This window comes from Pogoniulus pusillus, chromosome 32 (assembly GCF_015220805.1).
Source record: "Pogoniulus pusillus isolate bPogPus1 chromosome 32, bPogPus1.pri, whole genome shotgun sequence".
Taxonomy (NCBI): Eukaryota; Metazoa; Chordata; class Aves; order Piciformes; family Lybiidae; genus Pogoniulus; species Pogoniulus pusillus.
In genome coordinates, this window is record NC_087295.1 from 9,614,178 (window position 1) to 9,635,314 (window position 21,137).

The following is a 21,137-nucleotide window of genomic DNA, read 5'->3' on the forward strand; positions in this document are numbered from 1 at the left end:
AACCAGGAGGTAGAGAGAAGAGGTGAAGGTTGGTCTTAGTTTGTTGACAAATTAAAAATAGTAAATGCCACATCACCTTGATTATGCAAAGCTGTACAAGGACTCCATGTGGCTGCAGGCAACCGGCAGCGCAGATAACAGGAGAGCTGAGACAGCCTGCTTGGGAGCCTCCAGTAAGCAGCAGCAAGTCAAGTCCTGTGACTGTGGATTCAAGGTAAGTTGTGCTATGGCTATGCTACAGGAAAAGAACTCGGTTTTCTCTTCAGCCAACAGACATAAGCAGTCATAACTTCAGATGTAAGTCACAGTCCTCAAAACCTGTGCTGAGATTGAAGGGCATGAGAAGACCATGAGCTGCAGATGGAGTCTTTGGGAGTTTATGTTCTTATACATGTGTTTATACACATGCTGTCTTCAATTGCTTGAAAGGAGGTTGTAGCAAGGCAAGTGTTGGTCTCCTCTCCCAGGTAAGGAAAGGAAATGGGCTTAAGTTACACTAGGGCATGTTTAAGGTGGATATTAGGAAAAATTATCTTTACTGTAAGAGTGGTCCTGCACTGGAATAGGCTGCCCAGGTAGGTGGAGTCACCATCCCTGGGGGTGTTCAAAAACTGCGTAGACATTGCACTGTAGGGCATATTTTAAATGCATGCTGCTGTTGGATTGAGGCTTGCACTTGATTATCACAGAGGTCTTTTCTAACTGAAATGATTCTACAACTCTAAGGCTGGGTTACACAGCTCTATAATGCCTGTCTTCAGGAGAATCATGATAGTTCTGCTCAGTAAAAAACCACCTTCTACTTCCCCATACGATCTGATTCAGGCACAGGAGCCTTGGTAGAACATGTGCAAGAAGCCCAGTAACCTACTGTGTTAACAACAGCCACTTCAGATTTTCTCTACAGGCAAAATAGAGATGAGAAGTGTGAGAAAGGAAGAGATGCTGATGCTCTCCTTCAAAGTTTATACTGGAAGTTTCAGGTGTGCCAGGAGCTCCACAGTGGCTTTCCTGAGGCTAAGTTCCAGCCAGAATAATTAGCTGTTATATTTTGTTGACCCATTGGTCAACAGTGCCACCTACATTGAGACTTCAGTGGCAGTGTACATTCCCCTCCAAAGACAGAGGATCAGAGATTAATTTGCTCTCCTTATGATGTGCAAAGGTAAATTGGCTTTGAGGCAACATCAGTTTATATGGAGAGTAGATGAAGCCAGCTCTGTACGCTCTTGTAGCTGCAACTCGTGTTGAGGGATGAACTGAGAAATGTCCGGTGCAGTTAAGTGCTGGATGCTGGATCCCTTCCCTTCTACATTAACTTGATAATTTAAAGCCTGAGAATTTCTTCAGGCAAGGCACAGAAAATTCTGGACTCCACTGAAGCCCTTCACCAGAGTCCTGGAAGGTGAAGAACAAGTAATTCAGTGTCTCAGTAATGAGGATTTGACACATGTACAAGGACAAGGATTCTGACCTTCATCAGAAATAGGGGGAAACACTTGAGCATGTCTATAAAGCTGACTAAGCTGAGCAAGCAGGTATTTTACAGCTGGAATTTGCAGAAGGTAGTTACAGAAGAGAGAGATGATACACAATGATTTATTAGAGAAGCATTCATGCCTTCAGTTTTCTCCTTCACCAAAGCAGCTATCTAAAAACCAACCACTCTGCTAAGTAGCATTAGGTCTGAAGTGTCTTTGCCCTTCCAACTCAGCCTACACGTTGAAGTACTTACTCAACAGACACCTACTAGCCACAGTGGAAGGTTGATCTGGGTAAGCACAATACTTTTCAGCACAATGTGGTCCTTTATATGAAGCAGTTCAAAAAAACCCACAAAACAAAGCAGTATTTGATTCAGTGTCATACTTCAGTAGATGAAAGTAATTGGATTCCTAATAGTGTTTTGTATCAAAAGAAAATAATAAACAAGTTCTATTTCCCAGCATGACAGAGGAGATTTTATTATCTTTTACTTAGCTGTGCTGGAAGAACACCCAGTACTTGGCTTCTTTTGAGGAGAACCAGAAAAATGTAGTCCCTTTACACAGTCTAAGAAAAACCAGTGGTGACCTGCGTCCTACACCCGGAAAATTTCTTCACTTCAAGCCAGTGACACTTTTGATGATGTTACCAAAGACTCTCCTGGTTTAATAACAGAATGCAACACTTGCTATTTTAGAGCATTATGGATTCAAAGTGATGTTCAAACTAATTAGAAACATTGCTTTATCCTCAGAACCTGGTCTAATCAATTGTCAGAAGAGGAGGTAGAAACAATTACTATGCTTAGGCAAATTTTGAAAGGAGTTATATGTCAAAGTGAATGAAACAGCAGCAGTTTCACAGCACTGTGGGATTAAGACAGATAAATAAAAATATCTTAACATGACTAATTCTACCTCAGATTCTTATATTAGAAATAGCTTAGTGGAGAAGAAATGTCTTCTACTAATTGGACAATAACTGCAGGTATGGATTAGAATACTTTTCCCTCAAGTCAGGTTTAATTGATTTCCGCTAACAGAAACAAGGATATTTGAATACTTTTTCTAGAGGTTTGTGGGCAGTTCCAAATGAGGAAGAGTGATGGTAAATCACTGGCACTGCTGTCTTCTGCTGTTATTCATGTATATATGCACAAGTCAAAGGCACCCAGGTGTGTAATATGCTCATAGTGCATTCTTGGGGCAAGCAGGAAAGGTAGAGTCTTGTGATGGAAATAAAGATGTGTACAAAAGACTATGACCAGCAGTGCACGTGCATTTAGAAATGCAACAAACAACATGACAAGGGTTAAAAGAATAGCCTGTCTTGGTGAAGAGAACACCTCTCCCAAGACACTGCCCTCAGGAGTAAGATTGAGGAATGTTAGTTAATATGAAGACCAAAATACCTGTGCTCTGGTAAGACCAAAGCAGAAATGTGTTATCAGCAGAAGATCCTGCATCATCTGCAGGCTGCCCGGGGAGGAGTCGTCGTCCCTGGGGCTGTTCAAGGCAAGGTTGGATGTGGCACTTGGTGCCATGGTCTAGCCTTGAGCTCTGTGGTAAAGGGTTGGACTTGATGATCTGTGAGGTCTCTTCCAACCCTGATGATACTGTGATACTGTGATAATTGCAGGAGAACAGTGACAAGCCTGCAGCATCTCATATATTATTCCTTTTCCTGCTAGACCTCAGGAATAGATATATTCCTTCCAGACAACAGAAAAATCAGGCTGGCTTACTCAGTCTTGCCCTGCTACTCCAATGCACTTCCATGTCCAAGATTGACAAAGGCACAAGCAAACCAGGTACTTAAAGGAGCATTGTGTAACAACTGTTACCTCCTAAAAATAGAATAGAATCAACCAGGTTGGAAGAGACCTCCAAGATCATCCAATCCAACCTATCACCCAGTCCAGTCCAATCAACTAGACCATGGCACTAAACGCCTCAATCGGGCTTTTCTTGAACACCTCCAGGGACGGCAACTCCAGCACCTCCCTGGGCAGCCCATTCCAATGGCAAGTCACTCTCTCTGTGAAGAACTTCCTCCTAACATCCAGCCTAGACCTCTCCTTGGCACAACCAAAACTGTGTCCCCTTGTTCTGTTGCTGGTTGCCTGAGTAAGCTTCCTTCAAAAGAACAGTGTCCTATCAGTCAAGAACCACAGCAGTCAGTTGAGGCTTGACAGTCAGCATCCCTTGTCCTCTAAGTATAACAAACCATCCTTGCTATAACATCCACAACATATTTTGGTGGTTTTCTATGTCATGCATGGCAATGTGAATCAATGAAGTTCATGACAAAATCCCTCACAGATCTAAGTGTGGATTAGAACTTGCCTCTGAGGCTGTTCTGAAGAGACTTCTTCACTGAACATGGTTAGACCTGGGAATAGGCTTCCCCCTCTGTGAAATTATTTAGGAGACAGCTTGATGGGGTTTACATAATCTAGAATCCTGCTTTTAAGAGGAAGTTGCAGTCTATATATGTCATCCAGTCTAGACTTCACTTTTTTTTTATGATTCTTCTTACGTGTGATCTCATTGTACAAGTTCCCAAATGTATTTAGATTGTTTTAGCCAAATACTATGCACCTCATAAAAAAAATAAAAAGTCTAGGAAGAATAAAATGTGTGTGGGTTTTGGAATTCAAGCTCTTGTAGGGTATTGCATCTTGTTGAAGAGGAATCTTTTAGTTCTGGAGAATGCATGGGTTTGTTGGAATAGCAAGGAAATCTGCTAGTTGAAGACTTCTGAAACAGATTCATATGAGAGTATTCTGATTCCATCTCTCAGATTTAACATACACCAATGGGCTCACCAATCTGGCCACACAGAATCTTCCCTGGAAGATCCACCTAGATCTTCCCTAGAAGAGTCCTGCATACTGCCATATGTCTTTTTGGAGCATGGAAAGATGAAGATAAAACAGATAGGAGATGCCTGATAGTAAAAGATTCATGTGAGGGTGATCACCTGTCAGTGGTGTCAGAGAAGTTGTTCAAGGTACTGCAAGGCTAGAACTCCCCTGTCTGCTAAGCTAAAGTAGTCAGAGAAGCTAATGCAGTCATCATTGTAAAACCATGATGATTCAGATGAAAACCCCAACATTCCCTGGGTTTTCTGCTATTCTCAGAAACAAGCTTGTTTCTATTTATTTTCCCTTCAGCATCCTTCCTTATTACTGTCTAAAAATGCATGTTTTAAAGAGGCAACAAAAGGCTGGACTCCTAGGGATAGGAAGTCTCACTACAAAGCCTACAAATGCCAATTTTCACATGAATCATATTCAAAAATCACTTCAGGAAAGACCACACACTTCTCAAATGCATTAACTCTCGCCCCATGCTATGTTCTGTAAACAGCTTGAGTGGCATTACACATAATTATGCCTATCAAGGATTTCTACACCAGCCACTGTACCAGAGCCTTCCAGACAGAAGGTGCAGTAGCTTCCCTTCTAAGTAAATTGGCCAAAGCTTCTAAAGATTTGGATTCTAATTACATAGCAGCACAAGGCAGAAATCTCATTTACCCCAGTTCACCCCAGCAAGGGGGCTAGGAGAACCAAGTCTACCAAATATGAAAAGATTAAGCACTATGTCATGTCCATCACCTCCCAAGTAAGCTGCTGTCATCTGTTGATAGATGAGTGTTCAAGAGTCCTTACAACAGAAGGCTGCCTGTACCAAGAGCCTTGCAAAACGTCTCAGACTCTGTGCTGATTCAAGAGTCTCAACACAGAAACAACATGGACTTGATGGAAAAGGTCCAGAGGAGGGCCACAAAAATGATCCAAGGACTGGAGCACCTCTCCAGTCGGGATAGGCTGAAAGAGTTGAGGTTCAGCCTGGAGTAGAGTCTGGGGAGAACTTATAGTGACCTTCAAGTACCCAAAATGACTACTGGGAATCCTAGGAATGGACAATTTAGAAGGGCTTGTAGCACCAGGACAAAGGGCAGTGGTTTGAAACCAGAGCAGGGTAGATTTAGGTTGGACATTCGGAAGAAGGTCTTTACTCTGAGGGGGATGGAACACTCAAACAGGTTGCCCAGGGAGGTGGTAGAGGCCCCACTCCAAGAGACATTCAAGACCAGGCTTGATGGGGCACCGAGCTACCTGAGCTAGTTGGCAATGACGCTGCTCGCTCCAGGGGACTTGGACTATATGACCTTTCAACTTCCCTTCCAATCCAGTGCATTCTACACTTCCATGCTCAAGTTAAATAACTTCTAAGAGAAGACCATGAGAATGGAGAGTAAGTCACGATCCCTCTGTGAAGTTCCCTCTGCTCTGCAACTAACAGTGAGAGGTAGCCTCAGACAACTTATAGGCCCTGAATCCCAATCAAGGGGCTGCTGGGCACAGGCAGTGATATGTGGGGCATCACACCCAGTGCAGGTAGCAGCAGGTTCCTGATATCAGCTGTGCACACGTGGGCCATTCTGCTACAGCCAGTACCAAAACCATGCAGCACAGCTCTGCTACAGCACACTAAGGCTGTCATCTGCATCTGCTTCCAGGAGAAACCTGCCCACAAATGCAGGCATTTTTGCCTCCTGTTCCTTTGAACATTAAACACTAGTGTGCACAGGAACATAAAAAGAGGCATCAACAAGGTCAGATGAGGTGTGCTCAAAGCTGTGAATAAATCTGTCAACACAGTACAGTGCTGCACTCTGTAGAGATACCTGCACTAACTCTGAAGGAATGTTCTGTTATTGCAGCCCTGCTCTTACGGAGAAATACTTCCAACTTGCAGTGCTGTCCAATACATAACTAGAAAGCACTTTCAAACTATCCCAGGATTGTCTTCAATCATTCTCAGCTCACTCTTGTAGTGCAGAAGACTAATCTTGTTACTCTGTAGAATCTGGGCTTTAAAATAAGATGCTCCAATGGAATAAGAAATAGAAAGAGGTCAAAACTGCAATACCTCAACATGACTAAAGCATATTGCAAGCACTTCAAAGAAAAAAAATAAAGCAAACCACACCTGATCAAAACAGTATTGGAATCTGTTTTTTTCTTTCTTTTCTGTCCTGCACATAGAAATCATTTTACATGTACAGAAATATACTTTCTAAAACACCAGAATGTGATCCTTCTATTTGGAGCTGACCTTAAACCTGTCTGTACTTTTTTCTTGATCAAGAAGAATCACCCTGAACATGGAATAATTAGGTGTGAGCCTTTCTGCTACTCACAATTCAAACCCAAATCTGCATAAGGGACATACATATACAGAAGTGAATGTCAGTTTCAGTTAAATCTTGCCATATAAATCTAATTTATCAAAACATATTTTTTTTCCTCAGAAACACCACCAGCAAAGTTTTCAATACTGAAGACTAAATGATTAAGCAAGGCCTTCTAGAGCTGGTGCGCTGCCATGGCATGTTTTACATCTATTTGTTTCTCCAATAACTGTTCTTACATACTAATTGCCAATCTCTAGCTATTTTATGTAATTAGTGTCATCATACAGCAATGTAATGGTTGGCCTCCTCTATTGCCATTACAAATTTATGAATGCAATACATAAATAAGAATAAAAGGTTCCAAAAAGCCCTCCCTTTCACTCTTTAATCATAGAATTGTTTCAGTTGGAAAAGGTGTCCTAGATTGAGTCCAACCATCAACCCGACACCACCATGGCCATTAAATCATCACAGTATCACAGTATTATCAGGGTTGGAAGAGACCTCACAGATCATCAAGTCCAACCCTTTACCACAGAGCTCAAGGCTAGACCATGGCACCAAGTGCCACGTCTAACCTTGCCTTGAACAGCCCCAGGGATGGCAACTCCACCACCTCCCCGGGCAGCCCATTCCAGTGTCCAATGACTCTCTCAGTGAAGAACTTTCTCCTTAAAAGGCCATGTCCACACATTTCTTGAACACCTCCAGGGACAATGACCCCACCATGTCCATGGACAGCCTGTTCCACTGCCTGACCATTCTTTCATTAAGATTTTTTCTAGTATCCAACCTAAACTATCCCTGGCAAACTTTCTGGCCGTTTCTTCTTGTTCTATCACTTGATAGTAGGAAGAATAGACCGATCTCCTTCCCAGGAGTTATAGACAACAATGAGGTCTAATGTGCTTTAAGAGGAGTCTGGGCTTACATCGAGCTGGTTACACATTGAAGTTACTCAGGCTGTCTTTGGGTACCATAAACAGCAGCTTTGGATTCTGAAAATTGTTTCCAAAGGCTTTCAAGAGCTATGTATTGACTATACAGTGCACAAGACATAGTGTTTTCTTAGTGGTAATCTCCACCATCCATCTTTTAACTGTTTATGCATGAGACAGCATAAAATACCTGACCAATTTCACAATCCTCCATTGTTTCTCTGCTGAGCCATTGCTCAGATTTGAGTAGAGAATGGGTTGCATTGCATAGCAACTCAGACTAATGTCTTTGGATACTTGGGAAGATGATAGTGAAATTTCTAAACAGTTGATTCAAGGACTTTTTTTTTGTTGGTTGGGTTGTTTTTTTGGAGTTGGTTTTTTTTTTTAATTTCATTTTGTTTTAAACCAAGATGCTTGGTATTGGGTTTTTTAAACCAAAGTTGTGAGTATCACCAGGCCCAGAAACAGAAGCAGTGACTGGGATGTAGGTGTTCTGATCAACACAATGGTGAGAAAATGACTAATGGGAGCAGAGCCTCTGATGAGACCTACCATGCCTAGAACTTGTGGTAGACTCTTGTACTCCACACTTTGTAACTCCAGCAGACACTAGAAGTTTGACAGGATTTCTGACAGAAGCAAACCCTTCATGCCCTCCTGGGAAGTTTAAGTTCTGCATGGGGTCGTGTTGAAAAGATCTGCTTTGCATAGACTTCTGTAAGGGTTCCTTGCACAGAAGCCACACTGCATTTTTCTCTCTTATGGGGAATCACAGAAGCTTTATGGCTTTCATGTGTTCATCTGAGAGCACTGGACCACTCCAAAATCCCACTCAGAATAAAGATGAGGTAATGGAGAGATTGATAACGCAGTACTGTTTTGTAGTTATAGAAAAGACATCCCCTTCAAAATCTCCTGTCCATTAAGGCATCCCAGAAACTGGGATTACTTCATAGTAATTGCATCAGATTGGTGAAGTCCAGTACCTACTTAGGAAAGTCATTTCCAACTACACTGCCATGTCCTAGTGTCAGCTACTCTGGTTTAGATTCTAAACATCCCAGCAGCTAAAAGCTAAGCCAGGAACTGGGTTTATTTCTTCTGTTTTCCAGGACTCGACCTGAGTAAAAGCAGTCACCAGAAGATGCTTCACCTTAATTTATCTCTGCAATTTCCAGTAGCTACATCAGCCTATGCATTACTTTATAGCATAATTTTGCTGTTACCTTGAGAAAATTACTAAGGCTACAAGTCTGAAAAATTTCTCTCTGTTTCAAGCTGCTGAAGATGTGCAGGTGAGTCTTCTGATAGTTGCCTATTTTATACCAATGCTCAGGTTCAGCAAGGTTAACACATTAATTAAAAAACAAAGAGAGAAATCAAAGAATCATAGAAAAAACACTCATGAATGAAGATAAGCATAGTTTAATAAGCCACGGTGAAGTGAAAGAATAAAGAGAACACGAAAGGAGCAAAGATAGTCATTCACCACCTCCCATGGACACTCTGAGGCCCACCCAGTCCTTGTGCAGAAGGAAGCAGCTTCCCTAATCACAGAGTGGTTTGGATTAGAAAGGACCTTAAAGATCATCTAGTTGCAACCTCCCTGCCATGAGCAGAAACACCTATCAGTAGATCAGGTTGCTCAATCTCCCCTCCTCTCCATTTTATTTGCTGAGCATGATATCACACAGCTCTGTGGTCAGTTGGAGTCATCTGCCTGATTGTATCCCACCCCAGCCTCTTGCCCACTCTGCCTCTTCATTGGAAAGGGCAGAGCAAGATGCAGAGAAGGCCTCTGATGTACAAACACTTGAGCAGTGCCTAGATCAGTGTTATCAGCACTGTTTTCATCACAAACATGAAACAGCACCATGTGAAAAATGAAGTCCATCCCAGCCACATTCTGAACACAAGCAAAACCACACAAATTAATATTGCAAATTCAAATTACAAAACCTCTCTTGCTCTAGATTTAGCTAAAAATTGGTCACCATAGTGTCTAGCAAGTCTAAGGTCTCAAGCCAGATGCCTATTCTACCAGTTCACACTGAAACTGCATGAAAGAACAGCAGCTGGGAAAAGTTATCAATTACTATCATGGAATAATAGGGGATGAAAAATACCTCTGCAGATCATCAAGCCTAACCTCCCTGCCAGAGCAAAGTTACCTAGAGCAGGTGGAACAGGATGGTATCTCTACCACCCTCAATGTAAAAACCTTCCCTGTTTTCGGATGAGCTTCCTATGTTCAGGTTTGTGCCTGTTACTTCTTCAGCCATCAGTGGGCACCACTGATAAAAGACTGGTTCCATCCTACCTTTTATTTCTGATTGATCTTGTTCCACAACAGAAAGGGGCATAAATATGTGCTTGTTGGTTTGTTTTTCCCTCCTTTCCATCCTCCCTTAAAGAACTGAAATAATCCTCAAAGTGCCTTAATCAGTGGAAAAAGTAATGCTGAAGTCTTAGCATGAAGCCTTCCATAAGCCAAACCTTTCATTTTGTGTAAAGATGTTGTGTACAAGCATCAAAGAGACCAATGCATGAAAAGCCAAGAGCATTGTTAAATCTCATAGCCAGGCCTGATGGCAACCAGCCACGTAATAATAAAGAATTTGGGGATCCTAATCATCTCTTCCAAGTGTGCTGTGCCCACGTGTACAGACTCAGGTAAGAATAACTTCAGGTGACCTAGCAGAGGCATTGGTCTAGATGATCTTCAGAGGTCCCTTTCAACCTCCATTATTTTGTGTGATTCTGTTACCTTTTATGAACTAAGCTGCTTTACAGGCTGAAAACTTAAGGAAATAATTCAGAATGATGATAAAATGTAAAGCAAGCACTATTCTGGCTGTTTTAACTGACATAAAAGTCAATTCTCTCCTTCCCCAAACACCCATCTAAAGTCTTGTGTCTTTCACCTGATGCACATTCACAGCTGTTATTTCCCACACTGCAGGGCCTCCTGTCTTATACTTTCTTAGCATTTTCTCTCTCTCCAAACAGCCCCAAACTTGGCCTATCTTTAGAGAATAAGCTCACTTTGGACCAGTAGTGTTCAGTACAGTCTTTCAAATATATAGCACCTGACAAGAGTCATCTGTGTCCCATGTCAACAGAGGAGAGGAAGACAGTGCAGAAAAGTTTAGGTCAGTTCGAAGCCTAGAAAAAAAATGTGTCAGTGTATCTGAGGACAGCTGAACAGTACAGGCAATGAAGTACTTCTAGTCCTAAAAAGGATTTAAACTTACTGTCAAAGCATGTAAGAGGTCTTAACTGGTCCTAATCTTCTCCTTTGCTTTAAGCCTGGCTTTGGTCAGCCAGCCATATGGCAGGAGGAGAAATACCACTTCACTGGGCAATAGGGAACTATTGGCTGACTGCTGTACACAGTGCTGATGTACATGATTTTACCACCGAGACCAAAGGTAATTTACTTTTGGGAGGACAATCATACTCTGGCAGCACGCATTCAAGTTTGCTTCACTTGTCCTCAAGAGAGATGGAAATTATTCCATTTGCATAGTTACTTTAAAATTGGGCCTGGGTTAGTTAAATCTGACAAACTGCCAAGTGAGTTCTGCCAACAGGTCATTTTGATGACATGCTATTCTTCCAGTCCATCCCACACAATGCCTTTTTTCTACACCAGAGTCATATTTGCATCGTTATCAACAGAAATACAAAAAGGTCATTAACCAAAATCAGTTTCTTTAAGGAACATCTTTTAAAATGTATGAAATCTCCTTTGGTTTCTTTGGCTTTCAATTAAAGCTGATTAAACTCTACAAAGGCTATGTTTACAAATGTGACAGATTCAAGGGAGAAGGGCAACTCGTGCACAAGTGAGATTAAGCAAAATTAATAACAATTCAGACCGAGTCCTGCCTTGCTTAATATTTTTCTGCTGTGCTCTTTTTGAACTTGCTGTTATGCTTGATAGGATTATTTTGGGATATGGGATTAAAGGATTACAGGAACTCTTACAGAGATTACCTGAACACTGCAGATAGACTCAAGACACAGGAGTGATCTCTGCGAGTGCATCAGGTTATGCCACATTTTAGGATATTGTCACCTGGAGGTTGTTTTCAAGTTGTAGATTTCTAAAGCATTCAGAACTAGAAACTGGAAAGAAATCTGTCAAGATTCAATGATGCATCGGATGTTAGGGGTTGGAACTTCTAGAGATCATCTAGTCCAACACCCCTGCATGAGCACCTAGGGCACGCCACACAGCAACACATCCAAATGGGTTTTGAAGGCCCTCAGAGAAGAAAGCTTCACAACCTCTCTGGGCAACCTGCTCCAGTGCTTCAGCACTCTAATAGTGAAGAAGTTTTTCCTCATGTTGAGATGGAATTTCCTGTGTTCCATATTATACCCTTGTTCTTTGCCATGTTACTCAGCACCACTGAAAAGAGATTGGCACCTTCTTGTGGACACCCACCCTTCAGTTACAGAAATTCAAAAGAGCTAGAGGATCAGCTCAAACGTCTACATCATCTCAGCCTTCTCAAGATTAAATAGCCCCAGACCTCTTCAGTCTTTCTTCATAGGAGATATGTTCAAGTCCCTGAATAATACTTATTGCTCTCTGTTTAACTTTTTCCAGTAGACCCCTGTCTTGAATGAAGCGAGATCATACGAACACAAGTTACACTAATCAAAGTTTCACCCTAAAAAATGCTGCAGCCATAAAAGGAAGTGTAGTTGGAGACATGAAATGGCAAAGAACTGCATCCAGAGTAAAGGGCTATCAATGGCAGCAAGACAGCAGGGCTCTGCAGCTGACAGTCCGCCTGTCCAAACAAGGTAATTTCCAAGTGAGAGGACAGCAGCTGCGCCCAGCAGGGCTTTGCTTCCAGACAACCTGAGCTGTTTCTCTGTTGTTTTACCAAGTCCAGAGTCAAGGAAAATTTTCTTAGTTCTTAATGGGTTCACTGGAGACAGGGGCAAGGACAGATGAAGACCAAGACCAGCTGCCTGTCTCACCTGAGGAAGAGGGAATTGAATGAAGTGGAATTACCAAAACCCTCCAGGAGAGCATAACAAAAAAGGGGTTATGGAATGCATGCAGTATGAACCACAGTGCAAGGTGCTGTCAGCACCACACTGCCCTTCAGCTTCGTGTGCCCAGGACACATGCTCCAGAGTCATTTATCCCTGACCCAGCAGTGAAACATGACAAGACATCTCACACATAGTTAAGCTTAAGAACAGAAATGCTTGTGACAAGGAAGCTGCATTTCAACTGGACAAATTGCCATAGTCACTGCACACTCATCATAGTCTAATACTTAATCACCACAGAGATCCTGCATGCTTAATGGGAACTCATAAAATCTTTTACCTTAAATTAATTTGGAGTATTTTTTTCCCTCATAGATGTAGGCAAATGAAGCCTGGGAAAGGTCCCTGACCTGCTTTCAGTAGCAGTCATAGAGCAGCACTGAAAGTCCCCTAGTTGCTCTCTTAAGCACAGGCTACTGAAAGTCCATGTGGCAAGAGAAAAAAGGTGGAGTTTACACCAAGCAGGCTCTCCAGGATGAAGCAGGCTGGGGAGCAATCACTGCAGCAGCTCAGTTCCCAATGGAAGGACATTTCCAGGTAACTGTCTCCTTTCCTGCCTGCAACCATGCAAGAAGGAAACCCAGCAGGGCAGTGCAGCATCCCAGCCTGCTCAGCCAGATGTACTAACAAGAGCAGCCACCACAAGCCAACTGGCAAACAGACCTGCAGAAATTCATACACTAATCCATGCTACTGATATTTCCAAGCACTACCAATTTCCAGCCCTGCATAAAATGGAGTCACACCATCAAGGAACACAAACCTTCTCAGCTATAATCCGAGCCCCACAGCTCACAGGCGCCTGCCACCTTCTCAGCATTGAAGAAGCTGGAGCATGGTGGCCACTAGCAGTGAGCTAACCTTGACTATTGCCATACTGTGCATTTTCTGTGAGCCTAACTCTGCTGATGCACTCCTGTTCACCAAAATCATATGACATGATTCCATTTGAAGAGCCACTGCATGACTCTTGCCTTCTCTCAGAGCTCTCAGATTTTAATCCTCATATGAATCTTAAGGTGAAAGTATTTTTGTTTTGAAAACCAAACTATCTGTCATAGTCACCAACACAAATACACTTACCATCAGGTGGCAAGCACTCCTGGCTGAAGTTCTGCACTCTCTTCTCCTTCACTGTGTTGTAACACATTGAAAGAAGAACACGTAGGAAGTGTAAAGGCCAACCAGGTACTGGAGTGCCAAGTGGCAATGTTGTTTTTTTTTTGGGGGGGTGGTCTGGCACAGCTGCATGGGCCCAACTTCATAGTATAGTGATGGGATAGCTGAGCCTGAAGATGCTAAATGACCAGGCTCTGCCCTAACCACAAACTAGCCTCTCTTTGCTAGGTTATTTTCTTTCATTAACAGGTAGCACAAAGCCAATACAAAATCAAACAAAAACTCCAAACCAACCAACCAACCAGAAAAAAACCCAATATTCTTCCTCTCAAATGTGAAAGCTAGACTTCCTTTTCTATTGTTGTTCAAATGTACTGCTGTTAAACTTGGCTTCTTAAACTTCAACAGCATTTTGATGAGCTTCACCCACCCTGCCCTGAATAGGATGGCAAAGTTCACATGATCTCTGTCAATATTTTAAGGATGGACACATACCTTACACATAAGAAAACACCAAGCTGCTGAGCTACCTGTAGTCTCTCCAAGAGTCTGGTACATCTAGGCACATACAAAAGAGATTATTAGGAACTTAAATAACAACTGTTTAAAACAGTTGACTGCCTGTCATGATGTTAGCTCAAAGTAAGAAGTTCTTGCCTTCTTCAGATGGAAATTATTATCTCCTCAAGGGGAAGAAGCTGACTTCCATTCTACAGACAAATGAAGTTCACCTGAAAACTTTTCAGGGTTTGTTTTAAATGGTAATTGAATAAGGAGATGTTGCTATGTCTCAGCTGGGAGGGGAGGTAACTTCCATTAAGTGTGTGATAAGTTGTATCTGTGCCCTTGCCTGAGAGGTCAGGGAAATGGTCAGATACTTGATGAGTTAAATAAAAGTGGTGTGACTTCTTTGTTTTTGGACTTAATTCCACTTGAGTGCAAGGCACCAAAGTGTTTATTTTTGGATCTGAGCCTTGTTTCATAGCCCAGATACCAGAATCTCACTGGGGAAATGAGGCAGGTTTGAAAGTCCTAAGAATCTTATGCTCTCTCATTCAATTGTGTTCTACACAAAGCATCAGAGGCATTTCTTTGCAGAAAGTATTAATCAGCCCTACACACAGTTAGTTACTGTTAAGCCTGAAGTGGAAAGTATACAGCATCACAGAATGGTAGGGGTTGGAAGGGATCTCTAAAGATCATCAAGTTCAAGCCCCTTGCCAGAGTAGGATCACCAAAATCAGATCACATAGGAACGCATCCAGAGATGGAGACTCCACCACCTCTCTGGACAGCCTGTTCCAGTGCTCTGCCACTCTCAAAATAAAGAAGCACCTTCTCACATTCAGAAGGAACTTCCTATGTTCAAGTACAAGACAACATATGTTTTATCCCTTCTCACAGGGATTACTTTTGTTCATAAACTTGTATGTGTTGCATATATTAAACTGTGCATAAGGTATTTCATTTTATGAGTCATATTCACCTTCATTCCTCATAATATTTTTTTAGGAGGAATTTTTGATGCCAAGGAACTTATCTCCCTTTAAAAATATGCTCTCTCTCTAAAGACTAAGAGTGCTGCATGAACTTGGAAGCATATCTGATGGCCACGTATAAGCAGGTGTGGGTAAGCTCAGCCATGTTTCCAGACAATTGGAAGTCAGGCAATCTCCTTAGACAGCAGAGAGTGGAAGTCAATATATTGCAAGCTGGTTTGCTTTGTCTCAGCACTGCACTGCCCATAACCATCCTACTCCCAACTGGATGCTTTGAGCACAAGCTGAGCTCATGTCCATATTGAAAATATTGAAACAACATGCAGAAATGTTCCCAGAGTGACTGTGCAATAGAAACATCAGAACTGGCTCCAGACAGAAGGATAATATGAAAGTTTCAGTTTATTGCAGTAGACACAACTGATAAAGGCAGATCAACATTTATTATGTCAAAGAAATGTGATGCACTGAAAACCATCTGTAAAATGGAAGGGGGCCAAGGAAGGACATCTATTCCAGAAGACTAGCCTAGAGTCATAGATAATATTTGTAAACTGGCAGAGGTGCCCAAAAATGTGTTCAGCAGTTGCATCTGCATCACAGTAGTCTCCAGGTTCTTTTGTACTCAACCCTGATGTGTCTTCCACATTATAATGTTGGGATTCGCTAATCATCTCTTGCTCCCTGGCATCTGAGACTGCCCCACATATGCAGTAAGTGCTGCTTTATTCTCATCTGCTTGAGACCTGAACCAGTGTGATGCAAATGATGGACCTCAGCACCTGCAGATCTCTTCTCTGGACTTGCTGCATAGTCGTGCTGTTCACTGTTTCCACCAGTGAGCTACACAAAGTTCACAACAAGAAGTCTGTCTGTAATGCACACATTCTGAGAGGTCCTGTATCTGAGCTAGGAGGCAGTGTAATGAATACCCTTGACCTCCATGTAGAAGAAAGGCAAAGGAGGGTGGTCACTGTCTTACCAGAAAACAGCTTCCTCTCTCTCTACTTAGTGCACCCTCTATCATGAGCCATCCTTGCCTTTGCAATCAGTGTTTGAACTAATCACAGGCCAGGGAGAAGAGGAACACTCAATTTCTGGTCTCACATGCACTGGAAATATTCACAGAGATATCCCCAGGTGAATAGTGAGTATTTTCCCCTCCACTCACTCCTCAGACATACTTCTAATCCTGTCTGTGTTGTCTCTGTGATGGAGATAGTGGATTTGGATGCTCTTTTCCCACTTGGCACAGAAGCAGAACTAAGTGTTACAAACTGACCTGCTGTCAGTTACACCTCACCTGCAGAGGTGAAAGAACTATCTCAACCAGAGCTGTCTCACTGCTCATGGAAGCAAAGCCATCACTCATACTTGACAGGACGTGTGAGCACATAACACATGGGAGCAAATCAACACACATATAACACAGAGGAGACACGTAAGTTAAGCAACACAATGAAAAAAAGCCAACATATTTAGAACTATTCACTTGGAAGTTTTCATGAACATCATTCCAGGTCTTCTGTTCTGCTTCATCTTTTTCCCTTCTCCTGGCAACAAAGCTGTAGAACCATTAAGGCTGGAAAAGATCTCTAAGATTACCAAGTCCAACCTTCTACCCAACATCTCTATGATCACTGGACTATGTGCTGAAGTGCAACAACTACTTATATTTGAACACCTCTGGGGATGATGACTCCAACACCTCCCTGGGCAGCCTGTTCCAATGCCTGACCACTTCCAGTAAAGATTTTTTTCCTAAAAGCCAACCTAAACCTCTCCTGGTGCAACTTGAGGCTGTTTCATCCCATCCTGGATGCTACCAACTGCATCATCAAAGCTGACAACCTTAACCAGAAGACGTTCACCTTTTTACAGGAACAGTTATTGTGTCTGTCTTTGTTTTTCTGGGGAACCACCAAAATGGGCAGGAGAGCTGTGCCTGCATGGCAGCAGGAACCACTCCTGTCATTCCTTGATTGTGGAAATAGGAATAGTCTAGAGCCTGCAACAGATGGAGTCAATCAGCATCTCCAAGGGGTGGCTGCTCTAAGCCATACCAGGTACTATGGAGAGCAATTCCTTTTGTAGCTCTTTTGATCTTTTCACCACCAGGGCAGGGACAGCAAATGTCCTTCAGTGAGCAGGGTTAGAGATATTTGCTGGGCTCACATTGATAGAACAGGGTCACAATGCACAATGTTTGCTACAGCTACAGATAGTCTGTGTCTTGTAGCTGCTACTCACACTCATCTCCTCTTCAAACCCTGCTTTGAAACTTAACTTTTCAGTGACCAGTATAACCACACACAGGTGGATCACACAGGCCCGTGTATTATTTCCCTGGTGCACTGCACATTGTTGATAATTAGATTCACTTAACAAGTGCAAAATTCGTGGAACACCCAGAAAGAACTATTTCAGTGCTGGGGAAAGAAAAAAAGGAGACTTCAATTCACATAAGTGTTGTTAAACCCTGCTTATACCTCCATCAACATCTTTCTCTTCATATTTAAACTTTATAGTGGAGTACAAGGTACAGAGTTTCTTTTTTCATATTCAAAGTTTATGACAGAGCTTCAAATACATATTAATACAGTAGCAGTAATGTGCTCTGAGTTAAGCTGTCATAAAAATCTAGGGCTTTTCACATCATCACTTTTGAAGGTCGGTGCCACAGAGGAAAATGCAGCATCTGTATTGGATCACCATGAAGGTTTGTAACACATTGCAATAAATACTGCAATATATTTCATTTTTATATGTTTTTGATGAAGAGGCAAAAGTGCATCTTCAACAGTGGCTTTTCAAAAATTGCTCATCTGTTTGGAAGGGCTGTAAAAGAGATTGAAGCTAAACATTATTCATGGGTACGTTACAGCTCCTCACTGAGACCACAGCTGAAATGAGAAGAGGATCCCAATGATATTTCATTTGGAGTATTGATTTTTCTGAGCTCGTCTCACAAAGCTATCACAGGTGCGTTCAAGGCAAGGGTGAGAAGATGTAGATTATCCTGGCTGCCTTATTTCTTAAGTTTATTTTTCCTCCCTCAACTTGGTTACAAACATTCCGCTTTGATTCTCATAGAACCTCTAACAAGGGTGAAGGCTGCTCCTTTTCAGACCTCTGAAAAGAAATCTGATGCTTGTTGTTTAAAGACTGCCTACATCAGATCAGAAGCCAGGATACTGTTGGCCTTCTTGGTCACCTGAGCACAGTGCCAGCTCATATTCAGTGTTTATCAGCAGCCCTGGGTCCTTTCCTGATGGGCAGCTTTCCAACCTCTCTTTTAAAAGCCTGAAGCATTCATGGGGTTGTGATGCAAGAGCAGGACCCAGCGCTTGGCCTTGTTGAATCTTATCCTACTTGCCTCAGCCTTTGCAGAGCCTTTCTACCCTCAGGTAGATCAACATTCCCACCCAACTTGGTGTCATCTACAAATTTCCTGAGGATGCCCTTGATCCCCTTGTCCAGATATTATATACACAATGGGCCCTGAGGAACACTGCTTGTGACTGACTTGTGAAGTGGATTTAATTTTGTTCCCCACCACTGTTTGGGCCCAGCCATCCTGCCAGGTTTTAACCCAGTCACGAGTACATCCATCCAAGACATGAGCAGCCAGTTTCTCCAGAAGGATGCTGTGTGAGACAAAGACTTCACTGAAGTCCAGATGAACAACATCCCCAGCCTTTTTCTTATCCACTAAGTGGGTCACCTTGTTGTAGAAGGAGACCAGGTTCACAGAATCACAGAACATTAAGGCTTGGATGAGACCTCAAAAGATCATCCAGTCCAACCTCCCTACCAGAGCATTATCACCTAGAGCAGGTCACACAGAAACTCCAGATAGGTTTTGAATGTCTCCAGAGAAGGAGCATCCACAGCGTCTCTGGGCAGCCTGTTGCAGTGCACCATCAGCCTCACAGGGAACTTCTTTTTGACTTCTGTTCACTTGGAACCTCCTCTACCTCAGTTAGTACCCATTGTGCCTTGTCCTATCACTGAACATCACTGAGAAGAGCACAACCTACATTGGAGCACTGCTGGGGATTATAGATTTAGTTTTGGTGTCATTATGGACTTTGAATCTGCTTTGTAATTTCTTTCTGTATCTCTCTTTCCAAATATAATTCTGTTTTCTCTCCAATCTATTTGAGAGCTTCATTCTGTCAGTGCTTTAAAAACCAGGACACTCCATAACCTTTATGAGCACCCAGGTCCCTGGATCCATAACCTTTCTGAGCACCTGTAGTTCCCTGGATCTTCCTTCCAGCCCTTCTTGCAAATGGGCACCGCATTTGCTAGCCTTCAGTCAGCTGGCACCTCACTGGCTATGCAGGACTGCTACTAAATTCTGGCCCAGGGAGCGGTGGAGAATGGTGCCACATCCAGTGGGCATCTCTCACCAGTGGTGCTCCGCAAGGATCAGTGCTGGGCACAGTTCTGTTCAATATTTTATTGATGATCTGTACCACGGGATTCAGTCCAGCATCAGTAAGTTTGCAGATGACACCAAGGTAGGAGCAGGTGTGGAGCTGTTGGAGGGTAGGAGAACCCTGCAGAGGGACCTTGACAGGCTGGATGGGTGGGCAGAGGCCAATGGGATGAGATTTAACAAGGCCAAGTGCAGGGTTCTGCACTTAGGCCACAACAACCCCAACCAGCACTACAGAGTGGGGACAGAGTGGCTGAGAGCAGCCAGGAAGAGAGAGACCTGGGGGTGGTGGTAGAGAGTAGCTGAAGATGAGCCAGCAGTGTGCCCAGGTGGCCAAGAGAGCCAATGGCATCCTGGCCTGGATCAGGAACAGTGTGGCCAACAGGACAAAGGAGGTTATTCTGCTGCTGTGCTCAGCACTGGGCAAGCCACACCTTGAGTGCTGTTTCCAGTTCTGGGCTCCTCAATTCAAGAGAGATGTTGCAGTACTGGAAGATGTCCACAGGAGGGCGACAAAGCTGGTGAGGGGCCTGGAGCACAGCCCTGTGAGGAAAGGCTGAGGGAGCTGGGGGTGTGCAGCCTGCAGCAGAGGAGGCTCAGGGCAGAGCTCATTGCTGTCTACAACTATCCAAAAGGAGGCTGTAGCCAGGTGGGAGTTGGTCTCTTCTGCCAGGCAAGCAGCAACAGAACAAGGGGACATAGTCCCAAGTTGTGCCAGGGCAGGTCTAGGCTGGATGTTAGGAGGAAGTTGTTGCCAGAGAGAGTGGCTGGCATTGGAATGGGCTGCCCAGGGAGGTGGTGGAGTTGCTGTCCCTGGAGGTGTTCAAGAAGACCCAGGATGAGGCACTTAGTGCCATAGTCTAGTTGATTGGCTAGGGCTGGGTGCTAGATTGGACTGGGTGATCCTGGAGGTCTCTTCCAACCTGGTTGATTCTATGATTCTATGAACTCTAAATGATTAAAAGTGGCTTAGGGAGCACTTCTGCCAGCTCCCTCCGCACCCTTGAGCGGATCCCAGCCAGGCCCATAGATTTGGATGCATATGCAAGCTTGGAATCAGTTTGAGAAACAGTAAGATGAAGAGTGCAGCTTACAGTCTTTACAGTAGATTTACTTGGGCATCCTGAAGCCTACCAATCTTGATATCAAGTGACACTTAACATGAATGCCCCAGAGGATATGTTGGCACAGCAAAGTGTATGCCACCATGGACATACTGGCAACATCTCTGAAGGAGTGAAGAGACTGTAGACATAGTAGTAGAGCACTTCTCCTGGGCAGATTTGGTTTGTAAAGAAGTCTGTCTCTGGTCTTATATTTGCAGCCCATCTCCCTGTAGCTACAGAACTTACTTGAGGGTTGCCT

The 21,137-nt window shown here is 43.2% G+C and overlaps 1 long non-coding RNA gene across 3 annotated transcripts in view; it reads right to left on the reverse strand.

Moving 5' to 3' along the window:
• Positions 1–14,461, reverse strand: part of LOC135189357 (uncharacterized) — an 85,264-nt gene extending 70,803 nt beyond the window's left edge. For all 3 annotated transcript variants that reach the window (XR_010308049.1, XR_010308051.1, XR_010308050.1), the window contains exon 1: positions 14,325–14,461. This is a non-coding gene — a long non-coding RNA (uncharacterized LOC135189357). The remainder of the gene's footprint in view (positions 1–14,324) is intronic.
• Positions 14,462–21,137: the final 6,676 nt, after the last annotated feature.